Source organism: Acipenser ruthenus, chromosome 38 (genome assembly GCF_902713425.1).
Source record: "Acipenser ruthenus chromosome 38, fAciRut3.2 maternal haplotype, whole genome shotgun sequence".
NCBI classification, from domain to species: domain Eukaryota; kingdom Metazoa; phylum Chordata; class Actinopteri; order Acipenseriformes; family Acipenseridae; genus Acipenser; species Acipenser ruthenus.
The window spans coordinates 4,150,087-4,169,236 of NC_081226.1; the positions used below are offsets into that span (position 1 = coordinate 4,150,087).

The following is a 19,150-nucleotide window of genomic DNA, read 5'->3' on the forward strand; positions in this document are numbered from 1 at the left end:
GCTTTCACTAAATTTGTTATTGTCATCGGTACACTGAAAAAATCAAATGCTGCCCAAAGTAGTTCATGTGGCACTGAACCATATGCATTAGCCAAATCCAGGAATGTCACATGGAGCTCCTTCCTCTCCTTTTTAGCTGATTGAATTTGTTGCCAGATCACATTGATGTGTTCTAAGCAACCTGGGAAACCTGGAATGCCCGCTTTTTGTATTGAAGTGTCAATGAAGCAGTTCTTTAATAGGTAAGCTGACAATCTCTGAGCAATAATGCTGAAGAAAATCTTGCCTTCTACGTTTAATAGGGAAATGGGACGAAACTGACTGATGCTTGTAGACTCTTTTTCTTTAGGTATAAAGACTCCACCTGCTCGGCGCCATGCTCTTGGTACAACCTGTTTTTCCCATGCCACTTTCATCAATTTCCACAGAATTCGTAGAACTCCTGAAGCACTCTTGTACACTCTGTACGGAACTCCATTAGGCCCTGGAGATGATGAAGCCCTTGCTTTTTTCACAGCTTGCTCTATTTCTTTCCACTTAGGTGCACAGTCCTCCATTTGGTATTCTGGTGGATTGATAGGTGGGATGTCTGACGGAATTGACATAGGCTCCTGCCTTTTTGAATCTGTATGTGTTTCCTCCAAATATCTCTCCAGCTCAACCTTAGATGCTTTTAGTGTGCCATTCTTCTCACTGGTGAATAACTTCTTTACAAATTTGAATGGGTCTTTATAAAAGTTAGCTCTCGCACGCTCCTTCTTTTTGTAGCGTTTCCGTAGGCGCTCAGCTCTGCGCAATGTTGCAAGCTTATCTTTTATGACCCTTTGTAAGAGATTGAGTCCCTCCTTCTGACTTTGTTCTGCTCTTCTCCATTGGTTCCTCAGCTGTCTCCTTTCTCTAACTAAGCGTTCAATCTCCTGCTGCCGTCTAGACTTTCCAGGAATAGTTTGTACTTTTTCCTTCCTTTTTTCAACTCCAAACCTCTCACTTCCATATGCGTAGATGATGTCCCCAAATTAATCCAGCTTCTTTTCAACTGTTCCACTTAATCTTTCCAATGCAACGCAGAGATCTGTGTTTACTGTGTCCCATGCAGTTTTCTCACAAGCTCTTGGCCATTTAACTCCAGGCTTGTGCCCGTTGAGGTTCTTATAGGTCTGTTAAGCTTAAAGGTCTATATTACTTGCCGTACTGTAAATTTCTTCAAAACTAGTATGTGTATAACTGTTTTCAATATCGCATGCATGGAAGGGTTAATATGACTTTATTACCCAACTATGTCATTGATGAGTGAGCAGAATTAATTTGGGAGTCACTTTAATGTATTAATACACTAAATCTCTGTTTGATGACTATACAATCAACATATTGTATAGGCTTAATTGTATAAATAAATGTGCGGTCATAATTCCAGTCACCAGAGCACGAAAACACAACGTAGTCGGCAGGATTTGAACCTGCGCGGGGAGACCCCAATGGATTTCGAGTCCATCGCCTTAACCACTCGGCCACGACAACACATGGTTCGGTTGCTGAGGTTTAACATTAAACCAGTTCCAAAGAACCGGGAGCTGGTCGTGGTAATCATGTGGAAGGCAAAGTGGGCTACAATGAACACACCTGCCTCTGTTTAAACTGTGTCAGATGTTTATTTTAACTGCACTAGGACAGATTCCTTTGACACGTTATGAATGTTAATAAGCCTAATTAGAAGTTACAGTGGTTTGATTTCATATTCACCAATCCAAACTACAGAAGCAATAGCGTGTTGAATGTGCTCACTACAGTATATTAGGAGGACATCTTCCAAACATCCTTGATGCTCTATACGATTTTTATCAATAAAAAATGTATCTACCAGAAGTGGGGCTCGAACCCACGCGGCCATACGCCCATTGGATCTTAAGTCCAACGCCTTAACCACTCGGCCATCCTGGTTCTGGTCACTAACGAAAATAACTTGTTTCAGGTTCCCTGTCTTCAATGAAGGCGTTTCCATGCGTGCTTGCTTGCTTGCTTGCTTGCTTTTTTCTTTCTTTCTCTTTCTTTCTCTTTCTTTCTTTCTTTCTTTCTTTCTTTCTTTCTTTCTTTCTTTCTTTCTTTCTAATACAGTTTTAGGGCAGTATATATACGTACATGTTGTTTTGTAAATAACACAAGTTTGCAAAACGATTTCCTATTCTCTTTGCCTGTTCTGAGTCAAAGAAAACTGTACTTTCATGTCCGTCAGTTCTTTATTTCGTCGAAGGAACGAATTCTGGCAGAAACATCTCACGGGGAACTCCTGTAATCGGTACATTAATCAGCTCAGGAAGCTGCTCTGTAGCACAATCAGGGAACGCGTTCGGCTATTGCCAGAAAGGTTGGTGGTTCAAGCCTACTCAGGGACCATGCTTTCTGGATTTCATAAGAAAACTGCAATGTAATGAACAAAACTATTTCCTCACTTTGTTATTATTATTATTATTATTTATTAGCAGATGCCCTTATCCAGGGTGACTAACAATTGTTACTTTATCCATTCTAACAAAAGAGAAACCATAACTTGTGTTATTTATTTCAAATTAAAGAAGAAAATATAAAAAAAAACACAATTCTTCCTGTCTCAACAATTGACCACTGAAAGGTTTGTTCAATATTCTTCCAAATTCGTTTCTTAACAAATGACATTGCGCTAATTATTTGTTTATTTAGCAGACACCTTTACCCAAGGCGACTTACAGAGAGACTAGGGTGTGTGAACTATGTATCAGCTGCAGAGTCACTTACAATTACGTCTCACCCGAAAGACGGAGCACAATGAGGTTAAGTGACTTGCTCAGAGTCACACAATGAGCCAGTGACTGAGGTGGGATTTAAACCAGGGACCTCCCGGTTACAAGACCATTTCTTTAACCACTGGACCACATAGCCTTAAAGTGACCGATAGCTATGTTCACATATTAAAATGCTGTTTTCAGGATTCCCGCATATTCTGAAATGCACAACATAATATGGCAATGAAATGAAAGGGAAATAACTGCTTTCATTCCTCTGGTCTTGTATTGTCACGCTGTCTGCTATCTATATGAAAGTGTCCTAGTCACCTAAAGGATAAGGCACTGGCCTCCTAAACCAGGGATTGTGATTTCGAGTCAATGTTTTATTAAAAACGAACATTATTTCTATTTGTTATTTGGCTGTGATGTGTTTATAGATCTTGATATCTGCTATAGCCACGCTTTTGCAAGGCACAAAGTAGTCGTGGCCGAGTGGTTAAGGCGATGGACTTGAAATCCATTGGGGTCGCCCCGCGCAGGTTCAAATCCTGCCGACTACGTACACGTTTTGTACGTCCTCATTGTTATTTCTTATAGGTCTGTTAAGCTTAAAGGTCTATATTACTTGCCGTACTGTAAATTTCTTCAAAACTAGTATGTGTATAACTGTTTTCAATATCGCATGCATGGAAGGGTTAATATGACTTTATTACCCAACTATGTCATTGATGAGTGAGCAGAATTAATTTGGGAGTCACTTTAATGTATTAATACACTCAATCTCTGTTTAGTGACTATACAATCAACATATTGTATAGGCTTAATTGTATAAATAAATGTGCGGTCATAATTCCAGTCACCAGAGCACGAAAACACAACGTAGTCGGCAGGATTTGAACCTGCGCGGGGAGACCCCAATGGATTTCGAGTCCATCGCCTTAACCACTCGGCCACGACTACACATGCTTATGTTTCTGAGGTTTAACATTAAACCAGTTCCAAAGAACCGGGAGCTGGTCGTGGTAATCATGTGGAAGGCAAAGTGTGCTACAATGAACACACCTGCCTCTGTTTAAACTGTGTCAGATGTTTATTTTAACTGCACTAGGACAGATTCCTTTGACACGTTATGAATGTCAATAAGCCTAATTAGAAGTTACAGTGGTTTGATTTCATATTCACCAATCCAAACTACAGAAGCAATCGCGTGTTGAATGTGCTCACTATAGTATATCTTCCATACATCCTTGATGCTCTATACGATTTTTATCAATAAAACGTGTATCTACCAGAAGTGGGGCTCGAACCCACGCGGACATACGTCCATTGGATCTTAAGTCCAACGCCTTAACCACTCGGCCATTCTGGTTGTAGTCACTACCATTAAAACGAATGCTGCTGATCCATACTGTACAGAGAGCAGTGCTCAGCATGCCACAAAAAACTTGTTTCAGCTGACCTGTCTTCAATGAAGGCGTTTCCATGAATCTTTTCTTTTTTTTTCTTTCTTTCTTTCTTTCTTTCTTTCTTTCTTTCTTTCTAATACAGTTTTACGGCAGTATATATACGTACATGTTGTTTTGTAAATAAAACAAGTTTGTAAAACGGTTTCCTATTCTCTTTGCCTGTTCTCAGTCAAAGAAAGCTGTACTTTCATGTCCGTCAGTTCTTTATTTCGTGTCGAAGGAACGAATTCTGGCAGAAACATCTCAGGGTGTAATCGGTACATTGAAAAGCTCAGGATGCTGCTCTGTAGCACAATCAAGCCCTTTTCTTTAACCACTGGATCACACAGCTCTGTCACTGTTAGTGATATATTTTTCGTGTGGCTCTATAAGAACTCAGTGTGTCTTAGCCAGAGAGGTTGAACTGCTGCTGCTGCTGCTACTACTGCTACTACTAATAATAGTTTTTGCGATCAAGTAATATGGAAATGTGAGAAATATCATATCGCAAAGACACTGCTTGAAGGCAAGTGGTCTGTCTGTACAAGACACCACCTGTAATGAAACTTTATTGGGAGAATCATAGAATACAACTCTGTACCAACTAATAAGACCCTGTTTCAAAGCATGGGGTCAGTATTTTTTATATAAGCGAGAGGGTAAAACAATACACCAGCAAAGGGGTTCATTTTTAATGGCAACTTAAGTAAGGGAATCAAAGAAAGAATACAGCTGTGTACCAAACATTAAGACAACAGCTGTCACGTGTACTGTCTCTATGCAGCGTAACTTCAAAAGTAACATGACCTCAATATGGCAGCCATGTTAGGTCAGAGGTCAATGCCATGATCACCAACACTACAATACCTCACATGGGCTCCGAGGCTTTCGCACTGTGGGAGAGTCATTACAATACCTCACATGGGTTCAGAGGCTTTCGCACTGTGGGAGAGTCACTACAATACCTCACATGGGTTCAGAGGCTTTCACACTGTGGGAGAGTCACTACAATACCTCACATGGGCTCCGAGGCTTTCACACTGGGAGAGTCACTACAATACCTCACATGGGCTCCGAGGCTTTCACACTGGGAGAGTCACTACAATACCTCACATGGGCTCCGAGGTTTTCACACTGTGGGAGAGTCACTACAATACCTCATATGGGCTCCGAGGCTTTCACACTGTGGGAGAGTCACTACAATACCTCACATGGGCTCCGAGGCTTTCACACTGTGGGAGAGTCACTACAATACCTCACATGGGCTCCGAGACTTTCACACTGTGGGAGAGTCACTACAATACCTCACATGGGTTCAGAGGCTTTCACACTGTGGGAGAGTCACTACAATACCTCAAATGGGTTCAGAGGCTTTCACACTGTGGGAGAGTCACTACAATATCTCACATGGGCTCCGAGGCTTTCACACTGTGGGAGAGTCACTACAATACCTCACATGGGTTCAGAGGCTTTCACACTGTGGGAGAGTCACTACAATACCTCACATGGGCTCCGAGGCTTTCGCACTGTGGGAGAGTCACTACAATACCTCACATGGGATCCGAGGCTTTCACACTGGGAGAGTCACTACAATACCTCACATGGGTTCAGAGGCTTTCACACTGGGAGAGTCACTACAATACCTCACATGGGCTCCGAGGCTTTCACACTGTGGGAGAGTCACTACAATACCTCACATGGGCTCCGAGGCTTTCACACTGGGAGAGTCACTACAATACCTCACATGGGTTCAGAGGCTTTCACACTGTGGGAGAGTCACTACAATACCTCACATGTGTTCAGAGGCTTTCACACTGTGGGAGAGTCACTACAATACCTCACATGGGCTCCGACGCTTTCACACTGTGGGAGAGTCACTACAATACCTCAAATGGGTTCAGAGGCTTTCACACTGTGGGAGAGTCATTACAATACCTCACATGGGCTCCGAGGCTTTCACACTGTGAGAGACTCAGATTTGCAACCAAACTGGCATGAAAGGGTTAATCTTTGTTAAATGACACCCACAGTCGAACCTGATCTAGAGAATCACAGAATACAGCTGTGTACTGACGAGGAAGCCAATAGCTTGAGGCAATGGCAACAGCTGTTTGCAAACTTATACAAACTGCCCTTAAGAGGATAATAAAAATAACGAATATGTATAAAATAGGAGAAGATAGATCTTCACCTTTATATAATATAGGAGCAGCTAGATCTCCATCTTTATATAATATAGAAGCAGCTAGATCTCCACCTTTATATAATATAGGAGCAGCTAGATCTCCACCTTTATATAATATAGGAGCAGCTAGATCACCTTTATATAATATAGGAGCAGCTAGATCTTCACCTTTATATAATATAGGAGCAGCCAGATCTTCACCTTTGTACCACTGGAAGCCCTCTTCTCACTGCAGACTCGTCCTCCCACTGGCCTGCTGGATTGACAGCCGCACAGAAGAGGCCTGCTGTTCAGTTGTAGTAGGTGACACCATCACTGTTAGACCACTGCCAGTTCTCTTAGTCATGATACAGCCTGATCCAGGCATTCTCTTGTGTAGAATATTTTGCAAGATTTAAGAGCTGCTCTGCTCTTTCCTGGCTGCGCACAGTGGCCAGGTCTGTGTGCTTCTCTCTACAGTAGCTCTGAGCTTCAGACCAGCTCATCTCAGTATTCTCATAGTAATATCTTCTGAACTAAAGTTTGAAGCAGGACAAAAAACTTAAATAAAATAAAATGAACACAATTAAATAAAAGGGCTTTTTTAAAACAATTCAATATTTCAAGTCATGATGGCAAGGATAGTACAGCAGGAAATCAAAGGCACACAGGGATTAGAATGAGGTTTTCTTGTCATCAGTTATATATATATATATATATATATATATATATATATATGATGCATTTTCACTACCACGTTATCAAGAGGAATGGTAGGTCCTTGCGCCAAGTTACAGCAAAGTGCCAGAACTGCCAGTGATGATATGATGGGACTATCTATACAGCACAGATAGTTTATGGGTTTTCAGGGTAGGTTTTGGCACAGCAAAAGTAAATCAGCCAAAAGCACCATTCCACATTTAATTTGTAGTTCCCAACACTCATACGTGAAATGTAGAAAAAAAAGTAAGTACCTGTTTGTTTGTGACAGAGATCGAATGATTCTTGGTGTTAGATCTCCCTCTCGACCTGCCAGAGCGCTGTGTAAAGGGAACAGAATACCCTGGACTAAATGGCACGACAGTTTATTCCCAGGGTTAGGTGGAAGTCGGCCATCTAGACAGGGGGCAGAGCTACGGTACACAAAACCAATGACCTGGACGGGAAACGGCATGGCATCCGTGGATTGGAAGAGCAGATGTGCTCGTTGACCAAGGGGTCATGGGTGACATTATAAAAAAGGGGATGTAGTGATGTGATCTGTTCCTTTGTGAATGTTAAATGACCAGAAGGAGAACCTGTGCTGTGAAACGTGAGTGTTTTGTTTGTTTTTTGGGTAACACTTTATATTAAAGTGCTGCTTATTAATGTTTTATACATATATAATAGATACTTAACTATGTTATAGATTGTTAATAAAGCATTGTAGATGGTTTATAACCATGCAATAGCCATAGACGGAATTACGTTTAAACATCCCAAAGTAAAATAGGTGGCTAAAAACTGTCCCCTTTATAAAAATGTAATTCCGTCTATGGCTATTGCATGGTTGTAAACAATCTACAATGTTTTATTAACACTCTATAACATAGTTATTAAGCATCTATTATATTAGAGTCAGTTTCAGGTAAATCACTCAGGATAGATGCTTTAATCAAACACTGTGGTAACCTTTTTATAAGTGTTTTTAAAACACATCAATGATCCTGTGTTTTGTGTTATGAAAGCATTTGATTTGTTTGAAGGGGGAGCTAGGAGATTTGCATTTTCCATTTGCTTAGCAGGGTTAGCAGCAGGGCTATGCAAAGTAGTGCAGTTCCCCTGCTTTCAAACTAAAGCCTTTTTGTGTTTCTACACATTCATTCTGTGCAACATTTGAGCATTTTAGTGTCTTTCTATACAGAATGTGTATTTATGAGAGAATTACAAATATGTATTGCTCTATGTATGTAAAATCTACAGTATAGCAATAATTATACATTTTAAAATAATATATTCCAGAATATTTCTCATATATATATAATTTATTTTTTAGCAGACGCCCTTATCCAGGGAGACTTACAATTGTTACAAGATATCACATTATTTTTACATACAATTGCCCATTTATACAGTTGGGTTTTTACTGGAGCAATTTAGGTAAAGTACCTTGCTCAAGGGTACAGCAGCAGTGTCCCCACTGGGGATTGAACCCACAACCCTCTGGTCAAGAGTCCAGAGCCCTAACCACTACTCCACACTGCTGCAATCATATATTTATATATTTGCATTTGTGAATATCAACAAATAGATATAGACAAATACATCCACAAAGTCTTACCTTATCATTCAAAGCAGCACCAAGGTTCTCCTCTCCAGCTGGCAACACACTGACAATATGACAACTCAGCTTTCAAATGATATCCTGAGTGTGATGGGAGGAGCCAAAGACAACACCCAATGACATCACACTTTACAAAGTGACTCTCACTCCCATATAATATATGGCAGATTAGAGGGAGGAGAGGTAGTGTGGGATATTTATGTAGTTATTTATTTATCTTGATATTTATTTATTTATCACTATCATATAAATACTGACATTTAATACTGTATGAAAAGAAAATAAATATTCAACAGTTCTTGTTCAATTTGTATATTAGTGAGGATTTTTGTACATAAAGGTTATCATGCTTTCATATATTTTTACATTCAAATTAAAAAATATATATTGTAACGACCGGGACAATTGCTTTGTTGCAGGACTTGTTGTCTGTTCTGTGAAAGGTCTCTATTACTTGCTGTACTGTAAATTTAATCAAAACTAGTATGTGTAAAGCTATTTTCAATATCACATGCATGGCAGGGATAATCTGACTTTATTACCCAACTATGTTATTGATGAATGACCATAATTCATTTGGGAGTCACTTTAATGTATTGTGCAGTATAAAATGAAACATAAAAATGAATTTTAATACACTCAATCTCTGTTTGATGGCTATAAAATCAATATATTGTATAGGATAAATTGTATACACATGGATCGCATCCCGAGGTTTAACATTAAACCAGTTCCAAAGAACCGGGAGCTGGTCGCGGTAATCATGTGGAAGGCAAAGTGGGCTACAATGAACACACCTGCCTCTGTTTAAACTGTGTCAGATGTTTATTTTAACTGCACTAGGACAGATTCCTTTGACACGTTATGAATGTTAATAAGCCTAATTAGAAGTTACAGTGGTTTGATTTCATATTCACCAATCCAAACTACAGAAGCAATAGCGTGTTGAATGTGCTCACTACAGTATATTAGGAGGACATCTTCCAAACATCCTTGATGCTCTATACGATTTTTATCAATAAAAAGTGCATCTACCAGAAGTGGGGCTCGAACCCACGCGGACATACGTCCATTGGAGCTTAAGTCCAACGACTTAACCACTCGGCCATCCTGGTTCTGGTCACTAACGAAAATAACTTGTTTCAGGTTCCCTGTCTTCAATGAAGGCGTTTCCATGCGTGCTTGCTTGCTTGCTTGCTTGCTTTTTCTTTCTTTCTTTCTTTCTTTCTTTCTTTCTTTCTTTCTTTCTTTCTTTCTTTCTTTCTTTCTTTCTAATACAGTTTTAGGGCAGTATATATACGTACATGTTGTTTTGTAAATAACACAAGTTTGCAAAACGATTTCCTATTCTCTTTGCCTGTTCTGAGTCAAAGAAAACGGTAATTTCATGTCCGTCAGTTCTTTATTTTGTCGAAGGATCGAATTCTGGCAGAAACATCTCACGGGGAACTCCTGTAATCGGTACATTAATCAGCTCAGGAAGCTGCTCTGTAGCACAATCAGGGAACGCGTTCGGCTATTGCCCGAAAGGTTGGTGGTTCAAGCCTACTCAGGGACCATGCTTTCTGGATTTCATAAGAAACCTGCAATGTAATGAACAAAACTATTTCCTCACTTTATTATTATTATTACTATTTATTAGCAGATGCCCTTATCCAGGGTGACTTACAATTGTTACTTTATCCATTCTAACAAAAGAGAAACCAAAACTTGTGTTATTTATTTCAAATTAAAGAAAAAAATATTAAAAAAACACAATTCTTCCTGTCTCAACAATTGACCACTGAAAGGTTTGTTCAATATTCTTCCAAATTCGTTTCTTAACAAATTACATTGCGCTAATTATTTGTTTATTTAGCAGACACCTTTACCCAAGGCGACTTACAGAGAGACTAGGGTGTGTGAACTATGTATCAGCTGCAGAGTCACTTACAATTACGTCTCACCCGAAAGACGGAGCACAAGGAGGTTAAGTGACTTGCTTAGAGTCACACAATGAGCCAGTGACTGAGGTGGGATTTAAACCAGGGACCTCCTGGTTACAAGACCATTTCTTTAACCACTGGACCACATAGCCTTAAAGTGACCGATAGCTTTGTTCACATATTAAAATGCTCTTTTCAGGATTCCCGCATATTCTGAAATGCACAACATAATATGGCAATGAAATGAAAGGGAAATAACTGCTTTCATTCCTCTGGTCTTGTATTGTCACGCTGTCTGCTATCTATATGAAAGTGTCCTAGTCACCTAAAGGATAAGGCACTGGCCTCCTAAACCAGGGATTGTGATTTCGAGTCAATGTTTTAGTAAAAACGAACATTATTTCTATTTGTTATTTGGCTGTGATGTGTTTATAGATCTTGATATCTGCTATTGCCACGCTTTTGCTGAGCACAAAGTAGTCGTGGCCGAGTGGTTAAGGCGATGGACTTGAAATCCATTGGGGTCTCCCCGCGCAGGTTCAAATCCTGCCGACTACGTACACGTTTTGTACGTCCTCATTGTTATTTCTTATAGGTCTGTTAAGCTTAAAGGTCTATATTGCTTGCCGTACTGTAAATTTCTTCAAAACTAGTATGTGTATAACTGTGTTCAATATCGCATGCATGGAAGGGTTAATATGACTTTATTACCCAACTATGTCATTGATGAGTGAGCAGAATTAATTTGGGAGTCACTTTAATGTATTAATACACTCAATCTCTGTTTGATGGCTATACAATCAACATATTCTATTGGCTTAATTGTATAAATAAATGTGCGGTCATAATTCCAGTCACCAGAGCACGAAAACACAACGTAGTCGGCAGGATTTGAACCTGCGCGGGGAGACCCCAATGGATTTCGAGTCCATCGCCTTAACCACTCGGCCACGACTACACATGGTTCGGTTTCTGAGGTTTAACATTAAACCAGTTCCAAAGAACCGGGAGCTGGTCGTGGTAATCATGTGGAAGGCAAAGTGGGCTACAATGAACACACCTGCCTCTGTTTAAACTGTGTCAGATGTTTATTTTAACTGCACTAGGACAGATTCCTTTGACACGTTATGAATGTTAATAAGCCTAATTAGAAGTTACAGTGGTTTGATTTCATATTCACCAATCAAACTACAGAAGCAATAGCGTGTTGAATGTGCTCACTACAGTATATTAGGAGGACATCTTCCAAACATCCTTGATGCTCTATACGATTTTTATCAATAAAAAGTGTATCTACCAGAAGTGGGGCTCGAACCCACGCGGACATACGTCCATTGGATCTTAAGTCCAACGCCTTAACCACTCGGCCATCCTGGTTCTGGTCACTAACGAAAATAACTTGTTTCAGGTTCCCTGTCTTCAATGAAGGCGTTTCCATGCGTGCTTGCTTGCTTGCTTGCTTGCTTTTTTTTTCTTTCTTTCTTTCTTTCTTTCTTTCTTTCTTTCTTTCTTTCTTTCTTTCTTTCCTTCTTTCTTTCTTTCTTTCTTTCTTTCTTTCTTTCTTTCTAATACAGTTTTAGGGCAGTATATATACGTACATGTTGTTTTGTAAATAACACAAGTTTGCAAAACGATTTCCTATTCTCTTTGCCTGTTCTGAGTCAAAGAAAACGGTAATTTCATGTCCGTCAGTTCTTTATTTTGTCGAAGGATCGAATTCTGGCAGAAACATCTCACGGGGAACTCCTGTAATCGGTACATTAATCAGCTCAGGAAGCTGCTCTGTAGCACAATCAGGGAACGCGTTCGGCTATTGCCCGAAAGGTTGGTGGTTCAAGCCTACTCAGGGACCATGCTTTCTGGATTTCATAAGAAACCTGCAATGTAATGAACAAAACTATTTCCTCACTTTATTATTATTATTATTACTATTTATTAGCAGATGCCCTTATCCAGGGTGACTTACAATTGTTACTTTATCCATTCTAACAAAAGAGAAACCAAAACTTGTGTTATTTATTTCAAATTAAAGAAAAAAATATTAAAAAAAACACAATTCTTCCTGTCTCAACAATTGACCACTGAAAGGTTTGTTCAATATTCTTCCAAATTCGTTTCTTAACAAATTACATTGCGCTAATTATTTGTTTATTTAGCAGACACCTTTACCCAAGGCGACTTACAGAGAGACTAGGGTGTGTGAACTATGTATCAGCTGCAGAGTCACTTACAATTACGTCTCACCCGAAAGACGGAGCACAAGGAGGTTAAGTGACTTGCTTAGAGTCACACAATGAGCCAGTGACTGAGGTGGGATTTAAACCAGGGACCTCCTGGTTACAAGACCATTTCTTTAACCACTGGACCACATAGCCTTAAAGTGACCGATAGCTTTGTTCACATATTAAAATGCTCTTTTCAGGATTCCCGCATATTCTGAAATGCACAACATAATATGGCAATGAAATGAAAGGGAAATAACTGCTTTCATTCCTCTGGTCTTGTATTGTCACGCTGTCTGCTATCTATATGAAAGTGTCCTAGTCACCTAAAGGATAAGGCACTGGCCTCCTAAACCAGGGATTGTGATTTCGAGTCAATGTTTTATTAAAAACGAACATTATTTCTATTTGTTATTTGGCTGTGATGTGTTTATAGATCTTGATATCTGCTATTGCGACTCTTTTGCTGAGCACAAAGTAGTCGTGGCCGAGTGGTTAAGGCGATGGACTTGAAATCCATTGGGGTCTCCCCGCGCAGGTTCAAATCCTTCCGACTACGTACACGTTTTGTACGTCCTCATTGTTATTTCTTATAGGTCTGTTAAGCTTAAAGGTCTATATTACTTGCCGTACTGTAAATTTCTTCAAAACTAGTATGTGTATAACTGTTTTCAAAATCGCATGCATGGAAGGGTTAATATGACTTTATTACCCAACTATGTCATTGATGAGTGAGCAGAATTAATTTGGGAGTCACTTTAATGTATTAATACACTCAATCTCTGTTTGATGGCTATACAATCAACATATTGTATTGGCTTAATTGTATAAATAAATGTGCGGTCATAATTCCAGTCACCAAAGCACGAAAACACAACGTAGTCGGCAGGATTTGAACCTGCGCGGGGAGACCCCAATGGATTTCGAGTCCATCGCCTTAACCACTCGGCCACGACTACACATGGTTCGGTTTCTGAGGTTTAACATTAAACCAGTTCCAAAGAACCGGGAGCTGGTCGTGGTAATCATGTGGAAGGCAAAGTGGGCTACAATGAACACACCTGCCTCTGTTTAAACTGTGTCAGATGTTTATTTTAACTGCACTAGGACAGATTCCTTTGACACGTTATGAATGTTAATAAGCCTAATTAGAAGTTACAGTGGTTTGATTTCATATTCACCAATCCAAACTACAGAAGCAATAGCGTGTTGAATGTGCTCACTACAGTATATTAGGAGGACATCTTCCAAACATCCTTGATGCTCTATACGATTTTTATCAATAAAAAGTGCATCTACCAGAAGTGGGGCTCGAACCCACGCGGACATACGTCCATTGGAGCTTAAGTCCAACGACTTAACCACTCGGCCATCCTGGTTCTGGTCACTAACGAAAATAACTTGTTTCAGGTTCCCTGTCTTCAATGAAGGCGTTTCCATGCGTGCTTGCTTGCTTGCTTGCTTGCTTTTTCTTTCTTTCTTTCTTTCTTTCTTTCTTTCTTTCTTTCTTTCTTTCTTTCTTTCTAATACAGTTTTAGGGCAGTATATATACGTACATGTTGTTTTGTAAATAACACAAGTTTGCAAAACGATTTCCTATTCTCTTTGCCTGTTCTGAGTCAAAGAAAACGGTAATTTCATGTCCGTCAGTTCTTTATTTTGTCGAAGGATCGAATTCTGGCAGAAACATCTCACGGGGAACTCCTGTAATCGGTACATTAATCAGCTCAGGAAGCTGCTCTGTAGCACAATCAGGGAACGCGTTCGGCTATTGCCCGAAAGGTTGGTGGTTCAAGCCTACTCAGGGACCATGCTTTCTGGATTTCATAAGAAACCTGCAATGTAATGAACAAAACTATTTCCTCACTTTATTATTATTATTACTATTTATTAGCAGATGCCCTTATCCAGGGTGACTTACAATTGTTACTTTATCCATTCTAACAAAAGAGAAACCAAAACTTGTGTTATTTATTTCAAATTAAAGAAAAAAATATTAAAAAAACACAATTCTTCCTGTCTCAACAATTGACCACTGAAAGGTTTGTTCAATATTCTTCCAAATTCGTTTCTTAACAAATTACATTGCGCTAATTATTTGTTTATTTAGCAGACACCTTTACCCAAGGCGACTTACAGAGAGACTAGGGTGTGTGAACTATGTATCAGCTGCAGAGTCACTTACAATTACGTCTCACCCGAAAGACGGAGCACAAGGAGGTTAAGTGACTTGCTTAGAGTCACACAATGAGCCAGTGACTGAGGTGGGATTTAAACCAGGGACCTCCTGGTTACAAGACCATTTCTTTAACCACTGGACCACATAGCCTTAAAGTGACCGATAGCTTTGTTCACATATTAAAATGCTCTTTTCAGGATTCCCGCATATTCTGAAATGCACAACATAATATGGCAATGAAATGAAAGGGAAATAACTGCTTTCATTCCTCTGGTCTTGTATTGTCACGCTGTCTGCTATCTATATGAAAGTGTCCTAGTCACCTAAAGGATAAGGCACTGGCCTCCTAAACCAGGGATTGTGATTTCGAGTCAATGTTTTATTAAAAACGAACATTATTTCTATTTGTTATTTGGCTGTGATGTGTTTATAGATCTTGATATCTGCTATTGCCACGCTTTTGCTGAGCACAAAGTAGTCGTGGCCGAGTGGTTAAGGCGATGGACTTGAAATCCATTGGGGTCTCCCCGCGCAGGTTCAAATCCTGCCGACTACGTACACGTTTTGTACGTCCTCATTGTTATTTCTTATAGGTCTGTTAAGCTTAAAGGTCTATATTGCTTGCCGTACTGTAAATTTCTTCAAAACTAGTATGTGTATAACTGTGTTCAATATCGCATGCATGGAAGGGTTAATATGACTTTATTACCCAACTATGTCATTGATGAGTGAGCAGAATTAATTTGGGAGTCACTTTAATGTATTAATACACTCAATCTCTGTTTGATGGCTATACAATCAACATATTCTATTGGCTTAATTGTATAAATAAATGTGCGGTCATAATTCCAGTCACCAGAGCACGAAAACACAACGTAGTCGGCAGGATTTGAACCTGCGCGGGGAGACCCCAATGGATTTCGAGTCCATCGCCTTAACCACTCGGCCACGACTACACATGGTTCGGTTTCTGAGGTTTAACATTAAACCAGTTCCAAAGAACCGGGAGCTGGTCGTGGTAATCATGTGGAAGGCAAAGTGGGCTACAATGAACACACCTGCCTCTGTTTAAACTGTGTCAGATGTTTATTTTAACTGCACTAGGACAGATTCCTTTGACACGTTATGAATGTTAATAAGCCTAATTAGAAGTTACAGTGGTTTGATTTCATATTCACCAATCCAAACTACAGAAGCAATAGCGTGTTGAATGTGCTCACTACAGTATATTAGGAGGACATCTTCCAAACATCCTTGATGCTCTATACGATTTTTATCAATAAAAAGTGCATCTACCAGAAGTGGGGCTCGAACCCACGCGGACATACGTCCATTGGAGCTTAAGTCCAACGACTTAACCACTCGGCCATCCTGGTTCTGGTCACTAACGAAAATAACTTGTTTCAGGTTCCCTGTCTTCAATGAAGGCGTTTCCATGCGTGCTTGCTTGCTTGCTTGCTTGCTTTTTCTTTCTTTCTTTCTTTCTTTCTTTCTTTCTTTCTTTCTTTCTTTCTTTCTTTCTTTCTTTCTTTCTTTCTTTCTTTCTTTCTAATACAGTTTTAGGGCAGTATATATACGTACATGTTGTTTTGTAAATAACACAAGTTTGCAAAACGATTTCCTATTCTCTTTGCCTGTTCTGAGTCAAAGAAAACGGTAATTTCATGTCCGTCAGTTCTTTATTTTGTCGAAGGATCGAATTCTGGCAGAAACATCTCACGGGGAACTCCTGTAATCGGTACATTAATCAGCTCAGGAAGCTGCTCTGTAGCACAATCAGGGAACGCGTTCGGCTATTGCCCGAAAGGTTGGTGGTTCAAGCCTACTCAGGGACCATGCTTTCTGGATTTCATAAGAAACCTGCAATGTAATGAACAAAACTATTTCCTCACTTTATTATTATTATTATTACTATTTATTAGCAGATGCCCTTATCCAGGGTGACTTACAATTGTTACTTTATCCATTCTAACAAAAGAGAAACCAAAACTTGTGTTATTTATTTCAAATTAAAGAAAAAAATATTAAAAAAACACAATTCTTCCTGTCTCAACAATTGACCACTGAAAGGTTTGTTCAATATTCTTCCAAATTCGTTTCTTAACAAATTACATTGCGCTAATTATTTGTTTATTTAGCAGACACCTTTACCCAAGGCGACTTACAGAGAGACTAGGGTGTGTGAACTATGTATCAGCTGCAGAGTCACTTACAATTACGTCTCACCCGAAAGACGGAGCACAAGGAGGTTAAGTGACTTGCTTAGAGTCACACAATGAGCCAGTGACTGAGGTGGGATTTAAACCAGGGACCTCCTGGTTACAAGACCATTTCTTTAACCACTGGACCACATAGCCTTAAAGTGACCGATAGCTTTGTTCACATATTAAAATGCTCTTTTCAGGATTCCCGCATATTCTGAAATGCACAACATATTATGGCAATGAAATGAAAGGGAAATAACTGCTTTCATTCCTCTGGTCTTGTATTGTCACGCTGTCTGCTATCTATATGAAAGTGTCCTAGTCACCTAAAGGATAAGGCACTGGCCTCCTAAACCAGGGATTGTGATTTCGAGTCAATGTTTTATTAAAAACGAACATTATTTCTATTTGTTATTTGGCTGTGATGTGTTTATAGATCTTGATATCTGCTATTGCCACGCTTTTGCTGAGCACAAAGTAGTCGTGGCCGAGTGGTTAAGGCGATGGACTTGAAATCCATTGGGGTCTCCCCGCGCAGGTTCAAATCCTGCCGACTACGTACACGTTTTGTACGTCCTCATTGTTATTTCTTATAGGTCTGTTAAGCTTAAAGGTCTATATTGCTTGCCGTACTGTAAATTTCTTCAAAACTAGTATGTGTATAACTGTGTTCAATATCGCATGCATGGAAGGGTTAATATGACTTTATTACCCAACTATGTCATTGATGAGTGAGCAGAATTAATTTGGGAGTCACTTTAATGTATTAATACACTCAATCTCTGTTTGATGGCTATACAATCAACATATTCTATTGGCTTAATTGTATAAATAAATGTGCGGTCATAATTCCAGTCACCAGAGCACGAAAACACAACGTAGTCGGCAGGATTTGAACCTGCGCGGGGAGACCCCAATGGATTTCGAGTCCATCGCCTTAACCACTCGGCCACGACTACACATGGTTCGGTTTCTGAGGTTTAACATTAAACCAGTTCCAAAGAACCGGGAGCTGGTCGTGGTAATCATGTGGAAGGCAAAGTGGGCTACAATGAACACACCTGCCTCTGTTTAAACTGTGTCAGATGTTTATTTTAACTGCACTAGGACAGATTCCTTTGACACGTTATGAATGTTAATAAGCCTAATTAGAAGTTACAGTGGTTTGATTTCATATTCACCAATCAAACTACAGAAGCAATAGCGTGTTGAATGTGCTCACTACAGTATATTAGGAGGACATCTTCCAAACATCCTTGATGCTCTATACGATTTTTATCAATAAAAAGTGCATCTACCAGAAATGGGGCTCGAACCCACGCGGACATACGTCCATTGGAGCTTAAGTCCAACGCCTTAACCACTCGGCCATCCTGGTTCTGGTCACTAACGAAAATAACTTGTTTCAGGTTCCCTGTCTTCAATGAAGGCGTTTCCATGCGTGCTTGCTTGCTTGCTTGCTTGCTTGCTTGCTTTTTTTCTTTCTTTCTTTCTTTCTTTCTTTCTTTCTTTCTTTCTTTCTTTCTTTCTTTCTTTCTTTCTAATACAGTTTTAGGGCAGTATATATACGTACATGTTGTTTTGTAAATAACACGTTTGCAAAACGATTTCCTATTCTCTTTGCCTGTTCTGAGTCAAAGAAAACTGTACTTTCATGTCCGTCAGTTCTTTATTTCGTCGAAGGAACGAATTCTGGCAGAAACATCTCACGGGGAACTCCTGTAATCGGTACATTAATCAGCTCAGGAAGCTGCTCTGTAGCACAATCATGGAACGCGTTCGGCTTTTGCCCGAAAGGTTGGTGGTTCAAGCCTACTCAGGGACCATGCTTTCTGGATTTCATAAGAAAACTGCAATGTAATGAACAAAACTATTTTCTCACTTTATTATTATTATTATTTATTAGCAGATGCCCTTATCCAGGGTGAC

The 19,150-nt window shown here is 39.7% G+C and overlaps 18 non-coding genes across 18 annotated transcripts; 5 read left to right on the forward strand and 13 right to left on the reverse strand.

Moving 5' to 3' along the window:
- Positions 1-1,436: 1,436 nt before the first annotated feature.
- trnas-cga (transfer RNA serine (anticodon CGA)) lies at positions 1,437-1,518 on the reverse strand. The gene has a single exon. It is a non-coding gene; the product is annotated as a tRNA-Ser (tRNA).
- A 337-nt stretch (positions 1,519-1,855) lies between these two features.
- trnal-uaa (transfer RNA leucine (anticodon UAA)) lies at positions 1,856-1,938 on the reverse strand. Its single transcript has one exon. It is a non-coding gene; the product is annotated as a tRNA-Leu (tRNA).
- A 1,299-nt stretch (positions 1,939-3,237) lies between these two features.
- Positions 3,238-3,319, forward strand: trnas-uga (transfer RNA serine (anticodon UGA)). Its single transcript has one exon. It is a non-coding gene; the product is annotated as a tRNA-Ser (tRNA).
- Positions 3,320-3,637: 318 nt separating this feature from the next.
- Positions 3,638-3,719, reverse strand: trnas-cga (transfer RNA serine (anticodon CGA)). Its single transcript has one exon. It is a non-coding gene; the product is annotated as a tRNA-Ser (tRNA).
- Positions 3,720-4,045: 326 nt separating this feature from the next.
- trnal-uaa (transfer RNA leucine (anticodon UAA)) lies at positions 4,046-4,128 on the reverse strand. The gene has a single exon. It is a non-coding gene; the product is annotated as a tRNA-Leu (tRNA).
- Positions 4,129-9,723: 5,595 nt separating this feature from the next.
- trnal-uaa (transfer RNA leucine (anticodon UAA)) lies at positions 9,724-9,806 on the reverse strand. The gene has a single exon. It is a non-coding gene; the product is annotated as a tRNA-Leu (tRNA).
- Positions 9,807-11,092: 1,286 nt separating this feature from the next.
- Positions 11,093-11,174, forward strand: trnas-uga (transfer RNA serine (anticodon UGA)). Its single transcript has one exon. It is a non-coding gene; the product is annotated as a tRNA-Ser (tRNA).
- Positions 11,175-11,492: 318 nt separating this feature from the next.
- Positions 11,493-11,574, reverse strand: trnas-cga (transfer RNA serine (anticodon CGA)). Its single transcript has one exon. It is a non-coding gene; the product is annotated as a tRNA-Ser (tRNA).
- Positions 11,575-11,910: 336 nt separating this feature from the next.
- On the reverse strand, positions 11,911-11,993 carry trnal-uaa (transfer RNA leucine (anticodon UAA)). Its single transcript has one exon. It is a non-coding gene; the product is annotated as a tRNA-Leu (tRNA).
- Positions 11,994-13,315: 1,322 nt separating this feature from the next.
- On the forward strand, positions 13,316-13,397 carry trnas-uga (transfer RNA serine (anticodon UGA)). Its single transcript has one exon. It is a non-coding gene; the product is annotated as a tRNA-Ser (tRNA).
- A 318-nt stretch (positions 13,398-13,715) lies between these two features.
- On the reverse strand, positions 13,716-13,797 carry trnas-cga (transfer RNA serine (anticodon CGA)). Its single transcript has one exon. It is a non-coding gene; the product is annotated as a tRNA-Ser (tRNA).
- Positions 13,798-14,134: 337 nt separating this feature from the next.
- trnal-uaa (transfer RNA leucine (anticodon UAA)) lies at positions 14,135-14,217 on the reverse strand. Its single transcript has one exon. It is a non-coding gene; the product is annotated as a tRNA-Leu (tRNA).
- Positions 14,218-15,491: 1,274 nt separating this feature from the next.
- Positions 15,492-15,573, forward strand: trnas-uga (transfer RNA serine (anticodon UGA)). The gene has a single exon. It is a non-coding gene; the product is annotated as a tRNA-Ser (tRNA).
- A 318-nt stretch (positions 15,574-15,891) lies between these two features.
- Positions 15,892-15,973, reverse strand: trnas-cga (transfer RNA serine (anticodon CGA)). The gene has a single exon. It is a non-coding gene; the product is annotated as a tRNA-Ser (tRNA).
- A 337-nt stretch (positions 15,974-16,310) lies between these two features.
- trnal-uaa (transfer RNA leucine (anticodon UAA)) lies at positions 16,311-16,393 on the reverse strand. Its single transcript has one exon. It is a non-coding gene; the product is annotated as a tRNA-Leu (tRNA).
- A 1,305-nt stretch (positions 16,394-17,698) lies between these two features.
- Positions 17,699-17,780, forward strand: trnas-uga (transfer RNA serine (anticodon UGA)). Its single transcript has one exon. It is a non-coding gene; the product is annotated as a tRNA-Ser (tRNA).
- A 318-nt stretch (positions 17,781-18,098) lies between these two features.
- trnas-cga (transfer RNA serine (anticodon CGA)) lies at positions 18,099-18,180 on the reverse strand. The gene has a single exon. It is a non-coding gene; the product is annotated as a tRNA-Ser (tRNA).
- Positions 18,181-18,516: 336 nt separating this feature from the next.
- Positions 18,517-18,599, reverse strand: trnal-uaa (transfer RNA leucine (anticodon UAA)). Its single transcript has one exon. It is a non-coding gene; the product is annotated as a tRNA-Leu (tRNA).
- Positions 18,600-19,150: the final 551 nt, after the last annotated feature.